A 13,166-nucleotide genomic window follows, 5' to 3' on the forward strand; every position below is an offset into this window, starting at 1 on the left:
CACTATAAATATTTATTAACAGGTCCACAGTCAATGGAGCAACAGAACTGGTGATTTTATTTCTGAATATGGGAATGAGAGTCTGGCTGAGCAGGAACTGGTGTGGAACATTCTGAAGGCTGTGCAGCATGATGTAGGGAAAAAAACCACCTCTAAAATCACCTCTAAAAATACTGCATCGATCAGAAGTAGGTATACCATATTTACCAGAAAATAAGAATTTATTTTAAAAAAAGTCTCATGTAGTAAAGAATTAATTTTTCAAGATCTGCTGCTATTATCTCATGTGGGTTGGCAAGATTCCTTGCTGTTATACGTATCACTACTGATGAGATTAAGCTTTTGAAGAACTTCTTATTTCATGTAGGAGCAGAGAGCTCTGGTCACAGAAAGCTGTAAGAATTCCTGCAGCTGAAAAAATTAATGGGAGTCCTGGTATTTTTTGTAGTGCTAGATACCATAAAAAACTTGATCTGCTTAGGTCTCAAGTCTGATGTGAACCAAGAGATGTTATGAGGTCAAAGGAGAGCTCCTACTGTGAGAACGTTTGAATGGGTTTTGCACTGAGACTCTCAGAAATAGTACTTAAAGTCTAAAATGAGCTTGCAAATTAGTACTTTCAATACACGTTTAGTTATTAATCAAAATATTTCCTGTGGCCTGGCAGAAGGTAATTTTTTTTACTTTTTTCGAAAAGTCCTTTAAAGCATTTGGGTTGTGTCAATTCTTTTAGAAGTTGTTAGCAGTGTTTTTGTCCAGTGATCTACTATCCACCTTTCAAATTAATTCTGCATTATGAGCTTTTAATTACAAACACTACAGTTTAACAGCTTAATATGGTTTAATATGCTTCTATAGATCAGCTGTGAGTCCCTTAATATGATTTGTTACAGAGGTGAGTTACATCATTTTTAATGAGTGCTGAAGATAATTTATTATTCCAGATAACTCACAAAGCATATATGTCTAGTCTCAAGATTACAAATGCATTTGTAATGTATTTTTAAAATCTGTTCTTTGAAAATCGATTCATTTCATTCGTGATTTCTCAAGTGATTAATGGTGACCCCATTATGTCACTGGTGCAGCTAGAATGTGTGCTGGTATACTTGACTGCAGTTTTATTGAACGGTTGTAGAAGCACAGTCACCACCTACCCAGCTGCTGGAAAAATTGGCATCTGCCATGAGAAAAATGAAAAAATGAAGATCATTAATAGTATTTTATATATTCCCAAGGGAATATATAATGATGTCCCAAGGGATTCAACATGCAGTATGGTAAAAAAAAAAAAAAATCTTGAACTATGTAAGTTCTGCGACTAAATGGACTTTAGAAAAAGAAGTACAAAACATATTTGCCTTCAAGATGTGGCTTACAAATGCCAAGGTTTTAACAATATTCATTGTTTTGTCTCTGATCACTCTGAAGCCTTGGTTTTTATTTGTTAGCTGTCAGTCATGTAGGCAGTTCTAAATTAAGGATGCTTCAATAGAACAGAAATTGTGCCTGATCAATATCACAGGGAAATTCAGAAGTGGTTTAAGAAGCATCTTGGCATAAACCCATGCCGTGCAAATCAATGATGACAATGGAAAGCGGCAGTCTATAAAAAGTATCCAGTACATTTTCCACTTGTAACTGTGAGCAATGTCTCCCCTTGTTTGTATTATCTGTTTCCAGAGCATCTCCAATACTTTACAGGATAAGTGGAATGAGCAAGACACTGAAATATGGCGTGTTTTGTGAGACCAGTTCATGTTAACATTTATGTGTCTGAATAACATGGGACCAGTTTGCATAGGACCACCTGATATCAGCACCCGAGCTGGAGCAAAGGGATACATGTCATCCTCTTCTGTAACCCATGCAGTGTTACTAGGACCAGCCAATGAGGACAAAAATACAGTGGGTGATGGTTGCTTCTTGACAATGCAGAACCATAAATGATGGGAAGTTGTCCAGTGACATCTGCTGTTGTCTTCTTTTTCTCATCAGTTCTGAATTTCTCCCTGTTTCTACAAACCCTTGTCACTATTAAAAAATCACTTTGAGGTACAGAAAACATTTATGTATATGATTTATTGTATTTGCACCTATTTAAATCTCCATAATAATTTGACAATTGTTTTTAAAAGCAATATAATGAATATAGATTTTAATCTGGATAATATTCACATCCATTTTAGGATGCATAATTCATAAGAATCAATGAAAACTTGAAAATATTCTTTTGAGCATTTACTTGTAAGTTGATCTCTAAGTTAAACACATACAAGAGCAAATTCTGTTTTGATTAAGTCAGAAGATCTGGAACATTTCCACAGAAAAGTATCAGATTTCCTTAAGAACAATCTGTTTAATTCAGATAATTTAAAAAGTGCTATAGCTAACATTCCACAGTAGACATTACTGATGTACTTGCTTTCTGGCAAGTGAATACCAGAACCTATCACACTACACAGAAAGTTCTATTCTACATATTTTTAAAGTATGTTCTTATGAAGATGCAATATAAGTTCCAAAATTGACATGATTTTTCTTGACATCTCTTCATATGTACTTGCTTAGGAATGTGAAGAACATTTCAATACATATTTTGAAAACAATGCTCCTACCTTAACTGCAATTACTATCAGTCTATGAACTACACAGGTAAGACTACTTCTGAGCAAAAAACCCATAAAATAGTGATATTTTTACTGGGAGTAAAAATAAATCCAGTGCCATTTGGCTTTGATGTGCTCTCCAAATTTTTTAAAGATTTCCATCAATTTTAAATAGAAGTAAGATCAAGCAGTGTTTACCAACAATCTCCAGGGATTATGTTGTCTGAGGTCTGTAGAATGAAGTGATTGACCAGACCTCTGAAAGCAAAAAGCATTTCAAGGTCAGGAAGTGGTTAAAGAGCATGTAAAATCTCTGCTCCAAAAGACCTCTTTTGTACTCTATTTGTGCAGAACCTACTCCATGAGTGTACTACATCTAACAAGACAAAACAATGAAATCTCCCACATATCTATGAGAAAATTTTGTTTGGCAAAAAGGAATAGAGCTTTCAATATAAAAAAAAAAATCACATGAATAAAGGGAAAAAGAATTGATTGTTCACTCCACAGATGCCCTGAAGGTAGGCAAAAGGATTTTTAATAATATCTAAAATTGTGAAATATGAAATCAATGCATTTTTACTCAGACAATTAAAAGCATGGCCTATTTTACCTCTTCCATATGTCGTACCTTCCCTTAAATATATGTAGTAAAAATATTCTGGCTATGGAGTGAGCCAGTTCAATAATGAAAAAGTTTCTTTTTCATATTCACCTAACCCTCACTAGCACAGAACATGACTGTCTCATGATCCTAAATATACATCTGACACATTCTTGTCAGATGGCAAAGAACTATTATCCCCATTCAAGAGCTACGACCAAGATTCATAGAATCATTTAGTTTGGAAAAGACCTTTAAGATCATTGAATCCCACCATATTTGGATTCTTAGGGTGCTGAAACATTTAACACATAACACTGAATCATGTGTCACTTGATACAGATTTCAAGATACTTTGAATGTGGACCCGAGTGACTTGCTGGAGGTCACACAGCAAGTCTGTACCGATGCAGAAAATTGACCTTCTGTCTTCAGACACATCCTGATCATTCTCCTTTATATCCTCTGCACTCTCATTCATAGGAGCCCAGTTAGCAGTCAGATTGGCTCAGTCATGAGTGCGTTTGAACACTTTCTTTGTTTTTTTTAACTCACCCTTTTTGCTTTCACAGATTTTTTTTGATCACACTCATCAGCTATTTAGAAAATTCAGGAAGAATATTTTGCCAAATGAGCCATGAACTCTCCTGAGCATTGCTGTGGTGCAAGAATTCTCTGATCCATTCTTATGACAATCTATGAAATTCCACTAAAATTTCGATCAGGCTCTACTTATTGTAAACATGATGATATTAACATTTGGGCTTTAATATGTTTGGGTTTTGTTCATGACTATGGTTATGGTAGTATGGTATGAAATTTTGTGTGTTAAAATTTGAAGCACTATGCTATTTACTAGCTGGTTAACAAATCTTCCTGATAATCTGAATATTAGTTTCCTGAGTGTTCAGAGTGATGTAAATAGTACTATACAGTACACTGAACTTTGAAACAGAAGGAGCCCTTTATCAGATTTGGTCAAGAAAAAAGTTACTAGATGTTGCTTCCTTAGGCCTTTACCTTTCCTTCCAATCCTTCGCTGTTTTGTCAGAATTACCTGTTATGTAATTCAATCTCAGGAAATTTCACTGAGTCTTATAAATATTGGAGTCCTCAGCTGTGTTACAAGGAGTGTTGTTGTTGACATCTTTTGTTCTCACTCAATGTCTCTTACCATTATTTTAATCAAATGTCTTTAGTGGTTTAAAGTGGAGTGTTCTTGAAACCTTAGAGCATTCTTTATCCTCTGATCAATGAGGTGACCTGAAACATCTTGGGAACTGAGGAAGGTGTAGTATTACAAGCATACGTGGTAGCATTGCTTATTTTGTTCAAAACTTCCCTTTCAGGAATCAATTTTCTGATGCTTATACATTTGGTATCTTCTTTTTGTTTACAATGATAATAATTCCACTTCAAGTGCTTGCCACAGGCTGAATTTTTTATTTAGAAAACTTCAAATTCAGGGGAGTGTCTCCTTTCCTCCTGTACATTTTGGGAAGTACAGAATACTTTGGTCAGTTTGAAGTATCTTCTGAAAATATGCAAATACTTCTATTCAGTCCGCATGGGAGGGCTATTCACTATTAAATAAAATTCACTATTGTAGCACAGTAAATTACATCCAAACCTTATAAATACCGATTCATGTCTCACTGGTTTGTTACACTTAAAATAATCATGCTCCTTGTTCTAAAAGGTTATTAAAGATGAAATTACCTGGCTAAGTGCAGCCATGTAAAGCTGGACAAATATTCTAGTGCATGTGAAGTGTAGGGTACTCCTGTAAAGTAGCAATTCATCCTTTTTCCTAAGTAAGTATTATAGAATGACATCCTCTTAAAAGTACCATTATTCTTCTGGTTTGAGCGGGAGCCTAGTGTCCCTAACTTATAGGTTTTACAACTTGAAGTGGTTAACACTAAATGAACTGGATCCCACTTTCATACTATATAGTCAAGAATTCAGAAAGCCCCAAATAAAGTTACATGTGAAATTTGCATTTGTTCCTAATATGGCTTTATTACAGAATGATTGTAAATTATGTACTCACATATTGGCATTTCACAGTAGGCTAAAATCCAAATTCTTTAAAAATTCACCGTGGGTTGTACAGAAATATTATTTTAGGATGGACCAAGGCAACTTCTAATGTCCTAAGGAAAAATATGGCATGCCCAAGTGAGAGAAGAATGTAATTCTGTACATAAGGAAATGGTCCACAATACCTGCCAAGACCTGTATCACCATTCAAAATTAATAATGGATGCTAAAATCTCCAGCAAAAACACAGCTAACAAGACAATAGACAAATGTGTGCGTTCAAGAAGATTATATATAAAATTGTCAGTACTGCCACATATACTGCTGATGCTTACTACGAATAACTATAAAAATGTCACTGTTAATATAAAATTTAGTAAAAAAGGAATAAGAATTAATACAGGACCAAATTTATAGGATGGAAAGCTAAAGTTTTTTGTAATGTTTTGAGATACAAAAATGGAGAAAAGTGTTTGCCAATTTATGCAATTCTGATAGGTAGCCACTAGAGGACACAGGGAGCTTAATAATAATGCAGGACGTAGAAAAAAAAAAAAAGCAGAATGTTGTAAATACACACCTTATATATAGCCCACACTTAAAAACATATTGAATAAGTCTAAAGCCAATAGCCACATGGCACTGTACTAACAGAGAAAATTATGTTGGGAGACCGTGCTACCAAGGAAGGCATGGGAAACAACTCTCAGCAGCTTGTTAGAGCTCTGTAAGCTAATGAGTGGATCCAGTTCAGCTAATTTAGAAGTCGTGTCACCAAAATTAGGAGATGTCCTTAAAGGAGTTATTAGTGCGAGTGTGCAGGTGGAAATCATAACTGCATGAATTCTACCTACAAAGTTAAGAGAGAAAACAGAGACTGTGGTTGCACAGTCACTTTCATTGGCTTGAAAGCACTGTTCTGCTGCAGCACGGTCCCACTGCCTTCATGTCCTTAGCCTTACTCCCACACCTGGCTGGGCACTGGCACTAGTAGCCACACAGCTCTGTAAGGAACTGATCCAAGGCTCTGATGGGTCCAAAAAATAATCCTGCAATAAAACAGTGATTTGTGTCATTTTTTAAATTGTTTTTGTTTATTTGTTTTGGTTGCTTATTTTGGTTTTGGATTCTGTAGTTTGCTTGCTTGTTTGTTTGTTGGTTTGAATATTGTGGTTTTTTGGCCATCACTTGTCCAGTGTAAAACACGTATACGTCGCAAGGATTGGAATTTCTATTCTTCCTCTCTGTACATAGGGTAAACTAAGCCCTATCTTAAAATTAGGCTCCTTCTTGCTGTCTTAATATCTGCCCCATCTTGTTATGTGCCTGGATGCACAATAGTTAATCTTCAGTAAAAGGACACTGAATCTTACTCTCAGTGCACTCTCTGTGTCTCATGACTTGAAATTTTAAAATGGTTTCAACCTTTTCAGGAGAATGAGATGGAAAACACAGTGCCTATCTCTGTAATTGGTTCTCCAGCTATTATAACATTAGATAATATAAGGGAATGGGATCAAATGTCAGTATTACATCAAATAAATAGTCATGGTGTTCACTATGACTAATGTTTGGAGAATTCTCCAGGGGGCTTAAGAGGAGTTCAGGTGGCTCTGAATAAATCCTACACGGCTCAGTTTAGACTTGAATTTTTATAGAGCTACAGGTACAAGCTAGCTGACATGTAGCAATGTAGCAGGAACTTTGAAATTGCATAGTTGCTGATGCTCCAAGAAAATTTTTGGACAAGTTAGGCACAAATTAACTATATCCCTGTCTACATGGCTAGGCAGCCCTAGAAAAACTGTGGTGTGAGTGCCACCAGGTTATTTTGTTTTCATATTCTGAAAGAAATAAAAATTATAGTTATTTGGTTTGCAATTATATTGCTCATACTTCTCAGTTCCTGTGGGAACAGAACCTGCAGTTCCCACAGCACATTTGTAATTTGTATTTGGTACTTATCCAAAGCTAATGTAATCAATGTCAGTTCTGTGAATGTCATGTGTATGTTCTGAATGGGAAGCTCCCATAATGCTATCGATAGAGCTACTTCAGTATAAAAGTCATGGGGAAGAGGTGAAGAGGCTTATATATTTTAAATACTAGTTTGGTCTAGATCATTTTGGATAATTTCAGGTATGACATCCAAGAATCTGAGGATCCAAACTCAAAAGAACAGGACAGATCAAAGAGATAATTTTTCTAGGATGATTCTTTGTAATGAAAATTTGAAACCACTGTGTATTAGATAGATACTACCAGCTGGAAAACTATCACTCAATAACAAAAAAAACCAATACACAAAAAAACCTCCAAAAACCAAACAATCAACCCCCCCCCCAAAACAGATTAAAAAACCCAAAACACCCCCCTCTCCCCCCCCAAAAAAAAAAAAAAAAGGGAATATCTAGCTTTAAAATATAAAGGAGAAAATTAAGATGAGAATATGAGTATAGTGTGCTTTTTTAAATAAATCAAGCTTGCTAGATCTTTTAAGAATCACTAGCCAAGCTCCCATTCTACATTCTTATAAAAGTATCTAGAATCCCAAGAGTACAGTAAATAAAACCCTTTCTCCTTTAGCAGAGGTAGTGACATTAACACATGATCCCAGTGAACTAATGATGTTTCAAAATAGAAGGTGACCTTTCTTTCTTTAGAGAACATTCTTAAGCCTCAATTATGCTAAATTCAAATGCAGTCTTGTATAATGCTTTGATCACAGAACTTAGGGCATTTATCCCTTATGACAATAAGGTGATTAGAATAATCTGTATATTTCGTATTTCTAAAAAAATATTTCCCAGCTAGATTCACATCATCTAGTGATGGGAACAGCATATGTTTACAGTTCAATTTTTCCCAGCCTGAATTATTTTTACCTACATTAAGTTTGTTTAATACTGAATTAAGTAAAGAATTTCCAAAGATTTAATGTCAATATTTTTAGGTCAACCAGATGAAGCAGTTCAATACTGTGAAAAGACATGATTTTTTTCTCCCCCAAAACATACTGGAATTTGAGGCTCCAAAAATTACCTTCTAAAATATTTCTGTACGCAAATAAAAATCAGTGTTCTTATGCATTGGCAGTGTCAAAATATTAAACTATTGGAAAGTAACCATAAAATTAATATAACTTTACCCAAATGCAATTCCATTCCAGTGTGCCCAGAGATCATGACGTGTAGGGCAAACTTAAAAGGCCTCCCAGGGTAGCAAAAGGTATGATGGCTTTGGAGGAACAGGTTGCTAATATCAGTCATTTATGATGGCCATGGGAATTGAGGGAAGTGCACCTCTCCCCTTTTTGTTGAATGTAGAATAAAGAATATAATGATGTTCCAAATGGCTGTATGGTGCACCCCATAATCTCTTCACTCTATGAAATAAATGCCAATGGTTTATACTTTCTTGAGACTTAGAATCACAGTGTAATTGACTAGTTTACGTTGAGAAAAAACCTTTAGATCACTGAGTCTCATCATTAACCAAGTGCTGTCAAGTCCACCACTAAACCATATCCCCAAGTGCAATATCTACATGCATTTTAAGTAACTCTAGAGTTGGTGACTCAGCCACTTTCCTGGGCAGCCTACTTAGTCCTACATAGATCTCTGCCTGTAATTCCATACTTACCCAGTACTGTGGAAGTCACAAGTTTATTATCTGGCTCTCTGTCCTATTTTAATACAGATTGCAGGTCATAACATAAAGTATTGAAGTCTAGTACAACACATCGTTCTTACACACTATGTCATTTGTAAACACCATGAACTGAGAATGAGTGTATGATCTTGAGCATCGTTCTAGTCCGACTGGCAATGGCAACACCCATCTACTTGAATGGCTACATTGAAACCAATTGTGGTTCTTCAAAGTCTGCAGCACGGCTTGGCAAAGCATTGTTTCATTTAACAGCTACTGTGTTAGGAAAAAAAATATGCAGAATGTAAATGAAGACTTTCTTAATGGTTCTTGAGTCTGAATAAAATTTAGATTTAGTTATTTGATCAGCATGACTGTTACAACCTTCACTACCTCACCTCCAATACCCCTGGGCTGGTACCTGTTCTCATGTCACATCCATCATGCTCTAATTTAAAAGTAATTCCTCACCAGTCATTATCAGAGCCATGTTTCATATGTTTAGGTGGATCAGATACACTTTTAATATTTCTGTGACACCATCTTACTTCCTTTGCTAATTCAGACACAGGTACATATCAATCATTGAGGAGCTCAGAGGAGTGGCATAAAAAGTTTTGGTAATATCCCTACATTCACTGCAGAAAGTAAAAGCAATAAAAAGTAAAGTTTAAATGTCCCTAGACTCAATCTTGCAAGCATTTTGCTAGTCCTAAGCAAGCCTAGTTGGAGCTTTTCTTGTGCTTAGGCATTGTGACCATTTCTTTCCTGGATCAAGTCTTATGGTTCTAATGAAGGGTGTGTTTCTGTAGCAGCCCTGCCTCTAAGGGACTTTCTCCTATTCTCAGTCATCCATTCTCATTACTGCAAGAGGAACATTAAGATTTTCAAACCTTTCAAACCTTCCTCTGACAAATATGGTTGAGAGTGGCAACAGATGCAAAAGGTCTGGGGAAGGAATGACAGGTGGACACTCAGGCAAGGATGTGTCTGCCTGTCCCTGTGTGCTCACTTATGCCCACATGCCCTAACACAGGCATACCATTACATGAGGGCTATGCAGACAGGTCTACTGTTCCTAAGACCTCGCACATAAAAGTCAGACTGTTAGCACACCTCCATCTGCTGCCCTGTACCTCTGCATGATGTGATTCCCACACTCATCACGCTGGTGATGACTGTATGGAGACAGCTTGAAATACTAATAATATTTTCCTTTACCAGAAAGGAAACTATTCTCTTTCATTACTTCTGACAGATAGGTGTGTGCACTAATAATTTTCAAATCCTCGACATAACCCCAGTAAGATAAATATCCTGTGGAAATTTATGCTAGCTAAGAGTCTGATCCATATATTAGAAAGCAGATATATTTGAGAGAAACTAAAATTAATGGCTTAAAAGCAAATACCAGAGTCGCTGGTATTCTCTTTACAAAGTGCTGTGTCATGTCACTTCTACAGACCACAGTTCTTAGTGATTCTTTTTTCAGTGCACTAGCTGAAATCCTCCAAATGGTGATATTTTTTTTCTGCACATGCTTATTATATTATACAGAAATAATAAACACAAATGCAAAAATCTAAGAACGAACATATTTAGTATGTTTAGGCATGACTGCAAACATGAAGAGGAAAAGAACCACTGGAATATTTCTCTGTATTTATTTATGACCTTTTCAACATCCTCTCCTCCAAAGACATGCTGATTTAGTGCATCATGAATATAAAAATATATATATTTCAAATAATTTTGTAATTGGCTTATTTGTATTGCATGCATTTCGCTGTGTTCTTTATAGCTCTAAAAGCCAAAGAGGAGTTCTTCAAGAAGAGAAAGGCCAGGTTCTTCTTTTCCTCACACAAGTTCACACGCGTCTTACTCCACCACATTTAGTGGTGTTCTTCAAGTTGGAAAAGAGTGTGAGCAAGAACAAACCCTGAATCACAAAGCTTTCTCCAGCTTTTTGGAGATGAGAGATATCTCATTAACTGAAGATACGTATTTCCTTTGCTGCCTTCATAAGAAGAGATGAATATTTTTTCATGGTCGATTGAGATGAGACTGTATTTCCTATAAAATAGATAATGTAATATACTGAATGGTTTACGTATATATAGGATGAACTGTTGAGAGGGTTATGAGAAATGTAAATAGAAAGAAGTTCAAAAAAGTTTAAAAAAGCTAAAAAAAGCTAAAAAAAAGTTATTTGAGACCACCACTGAATCTTGATTTAGAAATAAACTGTTGAAATCAGCTCTGAAGTGCTGTGCTTAGGATAATAGACAGAGACTCAGAAATTCTAGGGTTTTTTTCTTTGCCATTGACATGCTGGGTCACTGCTGGCAAATCTTTTCATCTCTTATTGTTCCAAATTCCCCCGAATGGAATTAGAACACTTCCTTTTTGTCATCATATGACTTATTTGCTTGAAATTTTATGTCTTTCGGATATATGGCTTTCTTTTTAACTCTGTATATTTGTTTAGTGGTCTTTGTTGGGAGTCACTGGGCACTACTGTAATAAATAATAGTTTCACTGTTGCTGGAAAGGCTACTTGGGTCAGGTTATCCAATGGCAAAAGTCAAAATTCATGTGCTAGGACCACAATAAAGTAATTTATAAAATCAAAATAAGCTGCCTAAAATCTAGCCATCAGCAAGATGTGTCTGCTTCTACTAGGAACAATTTTCTCTATAGCAGTGAGAAAGGTGTTCAGCTCTTTTGCTGAAGTGAGTTAAATCCAGACAAGGGGCAGAAAGCTTCATCCACAGATTTTCACAAAACTTATACCATCAATAGTAATTCCACTCTAAAAAGATAAAAGTTTGGATAGCATTTCTATTTATACTTACAAGGTGTTTCTACCAAATGTATTTTACTACTGTACTGTTAGGGTAAATGACTGTAGATATTTTCATTAGCATCTGGCAGAGAAAAATAAGCAGTTTATGAAGGTACAGAAAATAAAATACTTCTTCTGAAGTATCTATTATCAGATATAGTACAGTGGAGAAAATGCCGAGATTATTTTATGGTTCTTGGTTGGAATCTCTAGGTTTTTTAGCTCTCTGGCTGTTTATTTTTTGCTTTTTTTATGCATAAGTGCCTTTAAAGAAGATTTTTCAGTAGAGATTATTGATTTAAATATCCCTGAGGTATTGCTGACAGAGTATTCTGGTGGACGAGATCATCTGAATGTTTAACTAACATAGGCACAGATCTGAAAATCCAAACTCTTGCCTTTTCATAGTCTGACTTTTGACCTTATGTTTCATAGAAATTATTAATTTTTTTGACAAGTTCACCTCTAGTATGGGAGAACTGGGTCAGCTAGCTGTATAAAAGGCAATTTTTTAAGATTATCATAGGTAATTAAGTTTACAGAATTTTTCTAGACAACAGCAGTGTCATGAGAACTCCTCTGAAGTATGAACACTGACAAACTGGGAAAATCTTTTCTATATCAGCTAACCCTGTTAGAATGATTCCATAAATAGTGGCCAGATTTGGTTCAAATCAGAAAAGCTTTGACCCCATTTTTGAAGTTATCTGGAATTTTTTTCTTAATTCTTAAACAGATTTTTTTTCTCCACAGCCAGAAAAACACATGATCCCAGAAAGATCCTCACACAAACAGTTACTTTCCAGCCTTTCTCCTGTTATCCTCCATTTTTGTGAAGGAAATGGAAAGCTGCTGCTCAGCTCTGCCATCTCTGAGACAGAAATTGCAAACACTTTTTTTCCTTCTACTTATCTAATCTAAGGTGAAGATAAAGCAAGTACTCAAGATGTAACTAAGAGACATAGAAACTGTAATCTTGTTGAAATTTCACTGTTAAAACCTGGTTATTGCTACAATGTCACGTCTAACACTTGTAGAGCTAATGGAGTCCTATAAGCTTACTTAGGTGCTTTTTACCACACTTACTTGAGTGTGCCAAGTGGTACATTAGCACAAATATTTCCCAAATCAAAGGTGTGTTAATATTATGTTTCTTAGCTCTGTACCTTCAGCTTCTTTACTGTAATTCATGGCATGACTGGGTTTTTAATTTTTTTTTTTTAATTCTTGTGCTTAAGAAAAGGAGACATCTCTAATTTTTTCACCTAAAAAGTTCTATTTTTTCTTTTGACATTTCAATGCACTTAAGCATGCTGTTCCATAGAATAAATAATAAATAAATAAATGCATTTAACCTACAGACTTTTACTTCGTGCAAAATGAAAGAAAACATCTGTGAAATCTGTGTGAAGTA

Source organism: Coloeus monedula, assembly GCF_965178545.1.
Source record: "Coloeus monedula genome assembly, chromosome: 4".
In the NCBI taxonomy this organism is placed as follows: Eukaryota; Metazoa; Chordata; class Aves; order Passeriformes; family Corvidae; genus Coloeus; species Coloeus monedula.